Source organism: Protopterus annectens, chromosome 1.part1 (genome assembly GCF_019279795.1).
Source record: "Protopterus annectens isolate FY-2018-M chromosome 1.part1, PAN1.0, whole genome shotgun sequence".
Classification (NCBI taxonomy): domain Eukaryota; kingdom Metazoa; phylum Chordata; order Ceratodontiformes; family Protopteridae; genus Protopterus; species Protopterus annectens.
In genome coordinates, this window is record NC_056726.1 from 984,777,515 (window position 1) to 984,791,363 (window position 13,849).

General features: G+C 39.6%; 1 long non-coding RNA gene across 2 annotated transcripts; it reads right to left on the reverse strand.

The window, feature by feature from the left end:
• Positions 1 to 4,998: 4,998 nt before the first annotated feature.
• LOC122808453 lies at positions 4,999 to 12,846 on the reverse strand. 2 transcript variants are annotated; one of them, XR_006365800.1, is made up of 4 exons: positions 12,620 to 12,846; positions 10,123 to 10,246; positions 7,627 to 7,750; positions 4,999 to 5,253 (listed from the first exon to the last, which is right to left on the reverse strand). It is a non-coding gene; the product is annotated as an uncharacterized LOC122808453 (long non-coding RNA). The 2 variants fall into 2 exon arrangements; XR_006365799.1 differs by lacking the exon at positions 12,620 to 12,846 and having other exon boundaries at positions 10,123 to 10,283.
• Between the last annotated feature and the right edge of the window lie 1,003 nt (positions 12,847 to 13,849).

Consider the following 13,849-nt stretch of genomic DNA (forward strand, 5'->3'; position numbering starts at 1 on the left):
GATAAAGGTCTGGAGAAGTATAGGGTTAAGAACTAGGGCTGTTGGCTGCTGGCAGTCCTGGGCAGGTAGCTAGAGTAAGATACTCAGGTCAGAGGATTTGTATTTAAACATGTATAAATAACATACTTTTACAGTCTCTTTTGTATGAAACCACTGAAGATAACAGGGTTGGGGCTTAGTTGACACAAATGCTGGTCTTCCAAGAGGGCAGAGTCACTTGTGTAGGTGATTGCAGGGTCCAGGTAGTCAACTAGTAGAAATAGCAGGGAGAGAGAGGAAGATAGAAGGCAAAAATGGAGAAAAATATTAGAGTGCAATTATAAATTTCTAACAGCTTTATAACAACCAGGTGAGCATTAAACACGTTTGTACTTATAGTAACATTCTCATCTAGAAAAGCAGATACTAAATATACATATTAAATTATAAGAACACCAGTGTGAAAGGTTATTGCAGTCAAAATGCCATTTAAAGGATATGATAGTTAGAAACAGATAATACACTACTGTAGAAGTAAGACCATAGTAATTAGCTTGCACTAGAAAAATAGAAACTAACTAAATTCTAAATTATAACAACTACAGTAAGACAGGATATTGCTATCAAATTAACATTGATAAAATACGATATTCAATAACATATAATACGCTACTACAGAAATACAGACTAAAATAAAAGGTTTCAATGGGTGGACAGATAGTGAGGGGTTGCTTAAGTGAAAGCGTTCCACAGTCAAAGTTATTTACATGCCAGTGGAAGCAGTCGCTTGAAAGAAACTTGGCTAATGTTAAGAGGTAGCAAACGTTTCATAGTTACAGGATAGAAAATGCGACTATGTCTTCATAACTCTCGGAACAAAATAGTTTAAATTTAACAAGAATTACTATGTGTCGCACCACACTTGTATCGATCCGATCAAGGTTGATACAGGACAAGCCCAAAGCTGTTGCGTTATGCGCTGATATCAGATAAGGCTTTTAAATTATTTAAAACTCTATCTTGGGAATTAGAATAACATAAGGTATTCAATAGAGAGGTTTCTGAGCGTAATAGCATGCAAAGGCGCTATGATACAGAGACGCCATGTGAGAAATAGCGCTGCTCAGTCAAGCTTACATTCATGTATTGTGATACCAGGTACCCACAATTACATTCCCGACAAAAAACAAGTCAATTGGGGTAGAAAACAGTAGCTAAAAACAAGGCGCTAAAGAGGGATAGCGCTAAGAACTGGCCAGGTATACGGTAACACACTGTAATCCTCATACAATGTTATCGCTTATAGACTGGTGCTAATAAGCTATGAAGGGACAGTTGTTATGGTGAGCCAATAGTTAATATGGGAGTAGTACTAGCAAATGCCCAACCAGTTGGACTGCACTATAATCTCTCTAGCATGCATTCATTTTAGAGAGTAAGAAGGACGTCTCCTAAGCCAAACTGATTTAATCAATTGCGCAGCAAATAAGCCTTCCCACAGTACAAGTATAAATCACTCTTCATAAACGACCACAAAATACAGCATAAAGACCAACAGTGAGTAGTCACAAGCAGTAACGTAACAATTTCACAAGGCTACTATAACAATTTAACAGTGCTAGATAGGGACAAATAGTTAGAAAAGTCTTAACCATTGAAACGCCCGAATTTAGGCATACGTACACAGCATATAAAAAGAGCTACGCTATTACACTACTCTTGGATGCGTGGAATAAAAACCACACGTTTTCATTAAAAGTTAAATACAGAAGTAAATCATAGCACACTGAGTTAACAAAAAACGCTTACTCTGAGTAACCGTCCAGCACCAGGTTCGGGACGTGTAGCAGCCAAGCAGCGTGTTGGGAACAAAGATGGCGTCCAGGGATATGGGGATATATTTATAAGAACGCTAAGAAACTAGGGGGAGGGAGTGGGGGAAGAGCATAGGTATGAGTATTAGGCGGGAAATATTGATAAGGGAGAGAGGTAAATAACTGGGAGGGGGTGTCCTGATAAAGTAGGTGGAGTATGGAGATGTGGGCGTGGGTGAGGTAATAGTGTGGGAAGAGGGGGAGTATGTAGTTAGGGAAAAGAGCCACAAGGGAAGTGTAAGAAATGTAGAGGTAGGAGACAACAGAGTTGTAGATGTACAGAGAAGACAATCAGTAAGGTGGAGACACAAGCAGGTAACCTTGTAGCAGGTATTTAGAATGTAATAAATGTAAGGTGAGGTGAAGTTTGAAGCAGAAAAGTAAAATAGAAGAGAGATATGGCAGGGGCCAGAGAGAAAGAAAAGAGCAGTTAAGAGCTAGGAGATCCAGGTACAAGACAAAGGTACTGAAGAGTAAAGAAGTAAGCAATTAGGCAGTAAACCAGGTCATAGAAGGATGCCACCTAGTGGAAGGCAGGTGTAAATTAGGGTTTTGCAGGTAAGAAAGGGGTAAATGGGGAAAAAAAGTAAGGGAAAAGAAATGTCAGGGGAAAAAGATAGGATGTTTACACTGGTGACTATGGGGGTGTAATAGATAAAGGTCTGGAGAAGTATAGAGTTAAGAACTAGGGCTGTTGGCTGCTGGCAGTCCTGGGCAGGTAGCTAGAGTAAGATACTCAGGTCAGAAGATTTGTATTTAAACATGTATAAATAACATACTTTTACAGTCTCTTTTGTATGAAACCACCGAAGATAACAGGGTTGGGGCTTAGTTGACACAAATGCTGGTCTTCCAAGAGGGCAGAGTCACTTGTGTAGGTGATTGCAGGGTCCAGGTAGTCAACTAGTAGAAATAGCAGGGAGAGAGAGGAAGATAGAAGGCAAAAATGGAGAAAAATATTAGAGTGCAATTATAAATTTCTAACAGCTTTATAACAACCAGGTGAGCATTAAACACGTTTGTACTTATAGTAACATTCTCATCTAGAAAAGCAGATACTAAATATACATATTAAATTATAAGAACACCAGTGTGAAAGGTTATTGCAGTCAAAATGCCATTTAAAGGATATGATAGTTAGAAACAGATAATACACTACTGTAGAATTAAGACCATAGTAATTTAGCTTGCACTAGAAAAATAGAAACTAACTAAATTCTAAATTATAACAACTACAGTAAGCCAGGATATTGATATCAAAATAACATTGATAAAATACGATATATATAATACGCTACTACAGAAATACAGACTAAAATAAAAGGTTTCAATGGGTGGACAGATAGTGAGGGGTTGCTTAAGTGAAATCGTTCCACAGTCAAAGTTATTTACATGCCAGTGGAAGCAGTCGCTTGAAAGAAACTTGGCTAATGTTAAGAGGTAGCAAACGTTTCATAGTTACAGGCTAGAAAATGCGACTATGTCTTCATAACTCTTGGAACAAAATAGTTTAAATTTAACAAGAATTACTATGTGTCGCACCACACTTGTATCGATCCGATCAAGGTTGATACAGGACAAGCACAAAGCTGTTGCGTTATGCGCTGATATCAGATAAGGCTTTTAAATTATTTAAAACTCTATCTTGGGAATTAGAATAACATAAGGTATTCAATAGAGAGGTTTCTGAGCTTAATAGCAAGCAAAGGCGCTATGATTCAGAGACGCCATGTGAGAAATAGCGCTGCTCAGTCAAGCTTACATTCATGTATTGTGATACCAGGTACCCACAATTACATTCCCGACAAAAAACAAGTCAATTGGGGTAGAAAACAGTAGCTAAAAACAAGGCGCTAAAGAGGGATAGCGCTAAGAACTGGCCAGGTATACGGTAACACACTGTAATCCTCATTCAATGTTATCACTTATAGACTGGTGCTAATAAGCTCTGAAGGGACAGTTGTTATGGTGAGCCAATATTTAATATGGGAGTAGTACTAGGAAATGCCCAACCAGTTGGTCTGCACTATAATCTCTCTAGCATGCATTCATTTTAGAGAGTAAGAAGGACGTCTCCTAAGCCAAACTGATTTAATCTATTGCGCAGCAAATAAGCCTTCCCTCAGTACAAGTACAAATCACTCTTCATAAACGACCACAAAATACAGCATAAAGACCATCAGTGAGTAGTCACAAGCAGTAACGTAACAATTCCACAAGGCAACTATAACAATTTAACAGTGCTAGATAGGGACAAATAGTTAGAAAAGTCTTAACCATTGAAACGCCCGAATTTAGGCATACGTACACAGCATGTAAAAAGAGCTACGCTATTACACTACTCATGGATGCGTGGAATAAAAACCACACGTTTTCATTATAAGTTAAATACAGAAGTAAATCATAGCACACTGAGTTAACAAAAAACGCTTACTCTGAGTAACCGTCCAGCACCAGGTTCGGGACGTGTAGCAGCCAAGCAGCGTGTTGGGAACAAAGATGGCGTCCAGGGATATGGGGATATATTTATAAGAACGCTAAGAAACTAGGGGGAGGGAGTGGGGGAAGAGCATAGGTATGAGTATTAGGCGGGAAATATTGATAAGGGAGAGAGGTAAATAACTGGGAGGGGGTGTCCTGATAAAGTAGGTGGAGTATGGAGATGTGGGCGTGGGTGAGGTAATAGTGTGGGAAGAGGGGGAGTATGTAGTTAGGGAAAAGAGCCACAAGGGAAGTGTAAGAAATGTAGAGGTAGGAGACAACAGAGTTGTAGATGTACAGAGAAGACAATCAGTAAGGTGGAGACACAAGCAGGTAACCTTGTAGCAGGTATTTAGAATGTAATAAATGTAAGGTGAGGTGAAGTTTGAAGCAGAAAAGTAAAATAGAAGAGAGATATGGCAGGGGCCAGAGAGAAAGAAAAGAGCAGTTAAGAGCTAGGAGATCCAGGTACAAGACAAAGGTACTGAAGAGTAAAGAAGTAAGCAATTAGGCAGTAAACCAGGTCATAGAAGGATGCCACCTAGTGGAAGGCAGGTGTAAATTAGGGTTTTGCAGGTAAGAAAGGGGTAAATGGGGAAAAATAGTAAGGGAAAAGAAGTGTCAGGGGAAAAGATAGGATGTTTACACTGGTGACTATGGGGTATAATAGATAAAGGTCTGGAGAAGTATAGGGTTAAGAACTAGGGCTGTTGGCTGCTGGCAGTCCTGGGCAGGTAGCTAGAGTAAGATACTCAGGTCAGAGGATTTGTATTTAAACATGTATAAATAACATACTTTTACAGTCTCTTTTGTATGAAACCACTGAAGATAACAGGGTTGGGGCTTAGTTGACACAAATGCTGGTCTTCCAAGAGGGCAGAGTCACTTGTGTAGGTGATTGCAGGGTCCAGGTAGTCAACTAGTAGAAATAGCAGGGAGAGAGAGGAAGATAGAAGGCAAAAATGGAGAAAAATATTAGAGTGCAATTATAAATTTCTAACAGCTTTATAACAACCAGGTGAGCATTAAACACGTTTGTACTTATAGTAACATTCTCATCTAGAAAAGCAGATACTAAATATACATATTAAATTATAAGAACACCAGTGTGAAAGGTTATTGCAGTCAAAATGCCATTTAAAGGATATGATAGTTAGAAACAGATAATACACTACTGTAGAATTAAGACCATAGTAATTTAGCTTGCACTAGAAAAATAGAAACTAACTAAATTCTAAATTATAACAACTACAGTAAGCCAGGATATTGATATCAAAATAACATTGATAAAATACGATATATAATACGCTACTACAGAAATACAGACTAAAATAAAAGGTTTCAATGGGTGGACAGATAGTGAGGGGTTGCTTAAGTGAAATCGTTCCACAGTCAAAGTTATTTACATGCCAGTGGAAGCAGTCGCTTGAAAGAAACTTGGCTAATGTTAAGAGGTAGCAAACGTTTCATAGTTACAGGCTAGAAAATGCGACTATGTCTTCATAACTCTTGGAACAAAATAGTTTAAATTTAACAAGAATTACTATGTGTCGCACCACACTTGTATCGATCCGATCAAGGTTGATACAGGACAAGCCCAAAGCTGTTGCGTTATGCGCTGATATCAGATAAGGCTTTTAAATTATTTAAAACTCTATCTTGGGAATTAGAATAACATAAGGTATTCAATAGAGAGGTTTCTGAGCTTAATAGCAAGCAAAGGCGCTATGATTCAGAGACGCCATGTGAGAAATAGCGCTGCTCAGTCAAGCTTACATTCATGTATTGTGATACCAGGTACCCACAATTACATTCCCGACAAAAAACAAGTCAATTGGGGTAGAAAACAGTAGCTAAAAACAAGGCGCTAAAGAGGGATAGCGCTAAGAACTGGCCAGGTATACGGTAACACACTGTAATCCTCATTCAATGTTATCACTTATAGACTGGTGCTAATAAGCTCTGAAGGGACAGTTGTTATGGTGAGCCAATATTTAATATGGGAGTAGTACTAGGAAATGCCCAACCAGTTGGTCTGCACTATAATCTCTCTAGCATGCATTCATTTTAGAGAGTAAGAAGGACGTCTCCTAAGCCAAACTGATTTAATCTATTGCGCAGCAAATAAGCCTTCCCTCAGTACAAGTAAAAATCACTCTTCATAAACGACCACAAAATACAGCATAAAGACCATCAGTGAGTAGTCACAAGCAGTAACGTAACAATTCCACAAGGCAACTATAACAATTTAACAGTGCTAGATAGGGACAAATAGTTAGAAAAGTCTTAACCATTGAAACGCCCGAATTTAGGCATACGTACACAGCATGTAAAAAGAGCTACGCTATTACACTACTCTTGGATGCGTGGAATAAAAACCACACGTTTTCATTAAAAGTTAAATACAGAAGTAAATCATAGCACACTGAGTTAACAAAAAACGCTTACTCTGAGTAACCGTCCAGCACCAGGTTCGGGACGTGTAGCAGCCAAGCAGCGTGTTGGGAACAAAGATGGCGTCCAGGGATATGGGGATATATTTATAAGAACGCTAAGAAACTAGGGGGAGGGAGTGGGGGAAGAGCATAGGTATGAGTATTAGGCGGGAAATATTGATAAGGGAGAGAGGTAAATAACTGGGAGGGGGTGTCCTGATAAAGTAGGTGGAGTATGGAGATGTGGGCGTGGGTGAGGTAATAGTGTGGGAAGAGGGGGAGTATGTAGTTAGGGAAAAGAGCCACAAGGGAAGTGTAAGAAATGTAGAGGTAGGAGACAACAGAGTTGTAGATGTACAGAGAAGACAATCAGTAAGGTGGAGACACAAGCAGGTAACCTTGTAGCAGGTATTTAGAATGTAATAAATGTAAGGTGAGGTGAAGTTTGAAGCAGAAAAGTAAAATAGAAGAGAGATATGGCAGGGGCCAGAGAGAAAGAAAAGAGCAGTTAAGAGCTAGGAGATCCAGGTACAAGACAAAGGTACTGAAGAGTAAAGAAGTAAGCAATTAGGCAGTAAACCAGGTCATAGAAGGATGCCACCTAGTGGAAGGCAGGTGTAAATTAGGGTTTTGCAGGTAAGAAAGGGGTAAATGGGGAAAAATAGTAAGGGAAAAGAAGTGTCAGGGGAAAAAGATAGGATGTTTACACTGGTGACTATGGGGGTATAATAGATAAAGGTCTGGAGAAGTATAGGGTTAAGAACTAGGGCTGTTGGCTGCTGGCAGTCCTGGGCAGGTAGCTAGAGTAAGATACTCAGGTCAGAGGATTTGTATTTAAACATGTATAAATAACATACTTTTACAGTCTCTTTTGTATGAAACCACTGAAGATAACAGGGTTGGGGCTTAGTTGACACAAATGCTGGTCTTCCAAGAGGGCAGAGTCACTTGTGTAGGTGATTGCAGGGTCCAGGTAGTCAACTAGTAGAAATAGCAGGGAGAGAGAGGAAGATAGAAGGCAAAAATAGAGAAAAATATTAGAGTGCAATTATAAATTTCTAACAGCTTTATAACAACCAGGTGAGCATTAAACACGTTTGTACTTATAGTAACATTCTCATCTAGAAAAGCAGATACTAAATATACATATTAAATTATAAGAACACCAGTGTGAAAGGTTATTGCAGTCAAAATGCCATTTAAAGGATATGATAGTTAGAAACAGATAATACACTACTGTAGAATTAAGACCATAGTAATTTAGCTTGCACTAGAAAAATAGAAACTAACTAAATTCTAAATTATAACAACTACAGTAAGCCAGGATATTGATATCAAAATAACATTGATAAAATACGATATATAATACGCTACTACAGAAATACAGACTAAAATAAAAGGTTTCAATGGGTGGACAGATAGTGAGGGGTTGCTTAAGTGAAATCGTTCCACAGTCAAAGTTATTTACATGCCAGTGGAAGCAGTCGCTTGAAAGAAACTTGGCTAATGTTAAGAGGTAGCAACCGTTTCATAGTTACAGGCTAGAAAATGCGACTATGTCTTCATAACTCTTGGAACAAAATAGTTTAAATTTAACAAGAATTACTATGTGTCGCACCACACTTGTATCGATCCGATCAAGGTTGATACAGGACAAGCACAAAGCTGTTGCGTTATGCGCTGATATCAGATAAGGTTTTTAAATTATTTAAAACTCTATCTTGGGAATTTAGAATAACATAAGGTGTTCAATAGTGAGGTTTCTGAGCTTAATAGCAAGCAAAGGCGCTATGATTCAGAGACGCCATGTGAGAAATAGCGCTGCTCAGTCAAGCTTACATTCATGTATTGTGATACCAGGTACCCACAATTACATTCCCGACAAAAAACAAGTCAATTGGGGTAGAAAACAGTAGCTAAAACAAGGCGCTAAAGAGGGATAGCGCTAAGAACTGACCAGGTATCACGGTAACACACTGTAATCCTCATTCAATGTTATCACTTATAGACTGGTGCTAATAAGCTCTGAAGGGACAGTTGTTATGGTGAGCCAATATTTAATATGGGAGTAGTACTAGGAAATGCCCAACCAGTTGGTCTGCACTATAATCTCTCTAGCATGCATTCATTTTAGAGAGTAAGAAGGACGTCTCCTAAGCCAAACTGATTTAATCTATTGCGCAGCAAATAAGCCTTCCCTCAGTACAAGTAAAAATCACTCTTCATAAACGACCACAAAATACAGCATGAAGACCATCAGTGAGTAGTCACAAGCAGTAACGTAACAATTCCACAAGGCAACTATAACAATTTAACAGTGCTAGATAGGGACAAATAGTTAGAAAAGTCTTAACCATTGAAACGCCGAATTTAGGCATACGTACACAGCATGTAAAAGAGCTACGCTATTACACTACTCATGGATGCGTGGAATAAAAACCACACGTTTTCATTATAAGTTAAATACAGAAGTAAATCATAGCACACTGAGTTAACAAAAAACGCTTACTCTGAGTAACCGTCCAGCACCAGGTTCGGGACGTGTAGCAGCCAAGCAGCGTGTTGGGAACAAAGATGGCGGCAAGGGATATGGGGATATATTTATAAGAACGCTAAGAAACTAGGGGGAGGGAGTGGGGGAAGAGCATAGGTATGAGTATTAGGCGGGAAATATTGATAAGGGAGAGAGGTAAATAACTGGGAGCCCCTCTCCTGATAAAGTAGGTGGAGTATGGAGATGTGGGCGTGGGTGAGGTAATAGTGTGGGAAGAGGGGGAGTATGTAGTTAGGGAAAAGAGCCACAAGGGAAGTGTAAGAAATGTAGAGGTAGGAGACAACAGAGTTGTAGATGTACAGAGAAGACAATCAGTAAGGTGGAGACACAAGCAGGTAACCTTGTAGCAGGTATTTAGAATGTAATAAATGTAAGGTGAGGTGAAGTTTGAAGCAGAAAAGTAAAATAGAAGAGAGATATGGCAGGGGCCAGAGAGAAAGAAAAGAGCAGTTAAGAGCTAGGAGATCCAGGTACAAGACAAAGGTACTGAAGAGTAAAGAAGTAAGCAATTAGGCAGTAAACCAGGTCATAGAAGGATGCCACCTAGTGGAAGGCAGGTGTAAATTAGGGTTTTGCAGGTAAGAAAGGGGTAAATGGGGAAAAATAGTAAGGGAAAAGAAGTGTCAGGGGAAAAAGATAGGATGTTTACACTGGTGACTATGGGGGTATAATAGATAAAGGTCTGGAGAAGTATAGGGTTAAGAACTAGGGCTGTTGGCTGCTGGCAGTCCTGGGCAGGTAGCTAGAGTAAGATACTCAGGTCAGAGGATTTGTATTTAAACATGTATAAATAACATACTTTTACAGTCTCTTTTGTATGAAACCACTGAAGATAACAGGGTTGGGGCTTAGTTGACACAAATGCTGGTCTTCCAAGAGGGCAGAGTCACTTGTGTAGGTGATTGCAGGGTCCAGGTAGTCAACTAGTAGAAATAGCAGGGAGAGAGAGGAAGATAGAAGGCAAAAATAGAGAAAAATATTAGAGTGCAATTATAAATTTCTAACAGCTTTATAACAACCAGGTGAGCATTAAACACGTTTGTACTTATAGTAACATTCTCATCTAGAAAAGCAGATACTAAATATACATATTAAATTATAAGAACACCAGTGTGAAAGGTTATTGCAGTCAAAATGCCATTTAAAGGATATGATAGTTAGAAACAGATAATACACTACTGTAGAATTAAGACCATAGTAATTTAGCTTGCACTAGAAAAATAGAAACTAACTAAATTCTAAATTATAACAACTACAGTAAGCCAGGATATTGATATCAAAATAACATTGATAAAATACGATATATATAATACGCTACTACAGAAATACAGACTAAAATAAAAGGTTTCAATGGGTGGACAGATAGTGAGGGGTTGCTTAAGTGAAATCGTTCCACAGTCAAAGTTATTTACATGCCAGTGGAAGCAGTCGCTTGAAAGAAACTTGGCTAATGTTAAGAGGTAGCAAACGTTTCATAGTTACAGGCTAGAAAATGCGACTATGTCTTCATAACTCTTGGAACAAAATAGTTTAAATTTAACAAGAATTACTATGTGTCGCACCACACTTGTATCGATCCGATCAAGGTTGATACAGGACAAGCACAAAGCTGTTGCGTTATGCGCTGATATCAGATAAGGTTTTTAAATTATTTAAAACTCTATCTTGGGAATTTAGAATAACATAAGGTGTTCAATAGTGAGGTTTCTGAGCTTAATAGCAAGCAAAGGCGCTATGATTCAGAGACGCCATGTGAGAAATAGCGCTCAGTCAAGCTTACATTCATGTATTGTGATACCAGGTACCCACAATTACATTCCCGACAAAAAACAAGTCAATTGGGGTAGAAAACAGTAGCTAAAAACAAGGCGCTAAAGAGGGATAGCGCTAAGAACTGGCCAGGTATACGGTAACACACTGTAATCCTCATTCAATGTTATCACTTATAGACTGGTGCTAATAAGCTCTGAAGGGACAGTTGTTATGGTGAGCCAATATTTAATATGGGAGTAGTACTAGGAAATGCCCAACCAGTTGGTCTGCACTATAATCTCTCTAGCATGCATTCATTTTAGAGAGTAAGAAGGACGTCTCCTAAGCCAAACTGATTTAATCTATTGCGCAGCAAATAAGCCTTCCCTCAGTACAAGTAAAAATCACTCTTCATAAACGACCACAAAATACAGCATGAAGACCATCAGTGAGTAGTCACAAGCAGTAACGTAACAATTCCACAAGGCAACTATAACAATTTAACAGTGCTAGATAGGGACAAATAGTTAGAAAAGTCTTAACCATTGAAACGCCCGAATTTAGGCATACGTACACAGCATGTAAAAAGAGCTACGCTATTACACTACTCATGGATGCGTGGAATAAAAACCACACGTTTTCATTATAAGTTAAATACAGAAGTAAATCATAGCACACTGAGTTAACAAAAAACGCTTACTCTGAGTAACCGTCCAGCACCAGGTTCGGGACGTGTAGCAGCCAAGCAGCGTGTTGGGAACAAAGATGGCGTCCAGGGATATGGGGATATATTTATAAGAACGCTAAGAAACTAGGGGGAGGGAGTGGGGGAAGAGCATAGGTATGAGTATTAGGCGGGAAATATTGATAAGGGAGAGAGGTAAATAACTGGGAGGGGGTGTCCTGATAAAGTAGGTGGAGTATGGAGATGTGGGCGTGGGTGAGGTAATAGTGTGGGAAGAGGGGGAGTATGTAGTTAGGGAAAAGAGCCACAAGGGAAGTGTAAGAAATGTAGAGGTAGGAGACAACAGAGTTGTAGATGTACAGAGAAGACAATCAGTAAGGTGGAGACACAAGCAGGTAACCTTGTAGCAGGTATTTAGAATGTAATAAATGTAAGGTGAGGTGAAGTTTGAAGCAGAAAAGTAAAATAGAAGAGAGATATGGCAGGGGCCAGAGAGAAAGAAAAGAGCAGTTAAGAGCTAGGAGATCCAGGTACAAGACAAAGGTACTGAAGAGTAAAGAAGTAAGCAATTAGGCAGTAAACCAGGTCATAGAAGGATGCCACCTAGTGGAAGGCAGGTGTAAATTAGGGTTTTGCAGGTAAGAAAGGGGTAAATGGGGAAAAATAGTAAGGGAAAAGAAGTGTCAGGGGAAAAAGATAGGATGTTTACACTGGTGACTATGGGGGTATAATAGATAAAGGTCTGGAGAAGTATAGGGTTAAGAACTAGGGCTGTTGGCTGCTGGCAGTCCTGGGCAGGTAGCTAGAGTAAGATACTCAGGTCAGAGGATTTGTATTTAAACATGTATAAATAACATACTTTTACAGTCTCTTTTGTATGAAACCACTGAAGATAACAGGGTTGGGGCTTAGTTGACACAAATGCTGGTCTTCCAAGAGGGCAGAGTCACTTGTGTAGGTGATTGCAGGGTCCAGGTAGTCAATTTTACAGTCTCTTTTGTATGAAACCACTGAAGATAACAGGGTTGGGGCTTAGTTGACACAAATGCTGGTCTTCCAAGAGGGCAGAGTCACTTGTGTAGGTGATTGCAGGGTCCAGTTAGTCAATTTTACAGTCTCTATTGTATGAAACCACTGAAGATAACAGGGTTGGGGCTTAGTTGACACAAATGCTGGTCTTCCAAGAGGGCAGAGTCACTTGTGTAGGTGATTGCAGGGTCCAGTTAGTCAATTTTACAGTCTCTTTTGTATGAAACCACCGAAGATAACAGGGTTGGGGCTTAGTTGACACAAATGCTGGTCTTCCAAGAGGGCAGAGTCACTTGTGTAGGTGATTGCAGGGTCCAGTTAGTCAATTTTACAGTCTCTTTGTATGAAACCACCAAAGATAACAGGGTTGGGGCTTAGTTGACACAAATGCTGGTCTTCCAAGAGGGCAGAGTCACTTGTGTAGGTGATTGCAGGGTCCAGTTAGTCAATTTTACAGTCTCTTTTGTATGAAACCACCAAAGATAACAGGGTTGGGGCTTAGTTGACACAAATGCTGGTCTTCCAAGAGGGCAGAGTCACTTGTGTAGGTGATTGCAGGGTCCAGTTAGTCAATTTTACAGTCTCTTTTGTATGAAACCACCGAAGATAACAGGGTTGGGGATTAGTTGACACAAATGCTGGTCTTCCAAGAGGGCAGAGTCACTTGTGTAGGTGATTGCAGGGTCCAGTTAGTCAATTTTACAGTCTCTTTTGTATGAAACCACTGAAGATAACAGGGTTGGGGCTTAGTTGACACAATGCTGGTCTTCCAAGAGGGCAGAGTCACTTGTGTAGGTGATTGCAGGGTCCAGGTAGTCAATTTTACAGTCTCTTTTGTATGAAACCACTGAAGATAACAGGGTTGGCATCATTACACACACATTAGACATACATACAACACACACATGTATGCCAACACAGATGAGCATTACCTGTGTTCCTTATAGTACTGTGTGCCCCTACTTACAGATACATATGCCTGAGGAATGTGATCTGTGCAGACTACAGGAAACGCACAAGTCAGTGATACCAGGGAATGTGAACATACACCATACTGTGG